General features: G+C 33.9%; 1 protein-coding gene across 2 annotated transcripts in view; it reads right to left on the bottom strand.

The window, feature by feature from the left end:
• Window positions 1-2,089, bottom strand: part of PDE6A (phosphodiesterase 6A, cGMP-specific, rod, alpha) — a 69,979-nt gene that overhangs the window by 40,715 nt on the left and 27,175 nt on the right. The gene's annotated exons all lie outside the window — the stretch shown is intronic.

The raw sequence follows: 2,089 nt of genomic DNA, 5'->3' as shown, positions 1-2,089 counted from the left end.
TTTCATTTTCTTTTTTCTTGCTCTGTTGGCCTGGCTAGAGTACAGTGGCAGCATCATCACTCACTGCAACCTGAAACTCCTGGGCTCAATCAGTGCTCCTGCCTCAACCTCCCAAGTAGTTGAGACTACAGGTATGTACCATCAAGCCCAACTAAGTTTTGTAATTACTGTAGAGATAGGGTCTTGCTATGTTGCTCAAGCTGGTCTCAAACTCCTGGCCTCAAGGGATAATCCTGCCTTGGCCTCCCAAACCACTGGGTTTGTAGACATAAGGCACAGCACCTGGCCTAAAATTTTTTTTCTATCTCAAAATCATAAAGCTATTCTTTTATGTTAACTTCTAAAAGTGTTATATAGCTTTGTGTCTCATATTTAGAGCCCTAATCTACCTATAATTTATATTTGTGTAATTTTTTAAGCATTTAACATCTCAGCAGTGTGTAATTTATCTTTGATGAAGGAATCATGCTTCTTTTTTTCCATGTGTGTATCCATTTATACAAGCATCATTTATTAAAAAACTATTCTTTCCCCCACTGCTTTGCAATGGTATCTTTCTCATAAATAAACCGGTTGTATATATATGGCTCCTTGTTCTGTTCCATTGATGTATTCATTCATCCTTGTGCCATTATCATACTGTCTTAATTACCATAGCTTTAGAGTAATTCTCGACATCTGGTAGAGCAAGTTCTTCTACCTTGTTCTCCTTCTTCAAATGTGTCTTGCCTAATCTTGGCCCTTTGCATTTTCACATAAATTTTACAATCAGCTTATCAGATCTACATCTAAAAATGATCTTCTGGGATTCTGATTGGGGTTGTATTGAATGTGTAAGTTGATTTGGAGAGAATTAATATAGTCACAATATCGAGCTATCCATCCATCAACATGGTATATCTCTGCATTTATTTATATTTTCTTTAATTTAACTCAATAATATTTTATAGTTTTCTGTGTAAAAATCTTGCCCATCTAGTTATATTTATACTTAGATACTTGATAAGTTTGATGCTACTGTAAATGGCATCTTTTTAAATTTTGTATTTTCTAAATTTGCTTCCAATATAAAGAAGTGCAAATGATTTTTTGTAAGTTTATTTTGTATCCAGTTACCTTGTTAAACTCCTGATTAATTCTAATACTTATTTATAGATTCGTTTGAATTTTCTACATACACAGTTCTATCGTCTACAAATAATGACAGTTTTGTTTCTTTCTTCCTAATCTTTATACCTTTTATTTCTTTTTCTTGTCTTACTACTCTGGTCAGAACTTCCAGCATAAGGTTGATAGAAATAGTGATAGTAGTCATCTGTGTCTTCCCCCAATCTCAGTGACAAAGCTTTCAACATTTTACTATTAAATATGTTATTTGTTATATATTTTTTTAAAAATTATTTTTAGAAGATTAAGAAAGTTTTTCTCTATGGAGATAATTATGTCATTTTTCTCTTAATGTAGCAAATTGCATTGGTTGATTTTTCTAATGGTAAACCAAATCTGCATTCCTGGGATAAACCCAACTGGGTAATGATGTATAATCCTTTTCATATTGTTAGTCATTATTTGCTAAAAATTTATTTTAGGATATTTTTATCATGTTCACAAATTGATGTGGTCTGAATTTTCCTTTTTATTGGGTTTTGGTATAAGGCTTATACTAGCCACTTCTTTTTCTATTTGCATACAATAATTTGTTTCAATTTTATTTTTAATTTTTATTTTTTAGCCAGTCAAATTTAGCAGTGGGGGGTTGTATACCAACTATAGTGACACTAATGTTAGTAAGTTTTGATAACCCACCACCATTGGACCCCATGCAATAATTTGTATGAGATTTTCATTACTTCTTCCTTGAATATTAAGTAGAACTCAGCAGGGTGCAGTGGCATTGCCTGTAGTACCAGCTACTCAGGAAGCTGAGGTGAGAGGACTGCAGGAGCTCCAGAGTTTGAGGCTAGCCTGAGCAACACGGCAAGACCTCATTTCTCTGGTTGGTCCGAGTGCAGTGGTGTTTACAACTAATTGATCACAACCAGTTACAGATTCCTTTGTTCCTTCTCCACTCCCACTGCTTCACTTGACC

Source organism: Propithecus coquereli, unplaced genomic scaffold, assembly GCF_000956105.1.
Source record: "Propithecus coquereli isolate 6110/MARCELLA unplaced genomic scaffold, Pcoq_1.0 Scaffold58, whole genome shotgun sequence".
NCBI classification, from domain to species: domain Eukaryota; kingdom Metazoa; phylum Chordata; class Mammalia; order Primates; family Indriidae; genus Propithecus; species Propithecus coquereli.
This window is presented reverse-complemented; position numbering and strand designations above follow the sequence as displayed.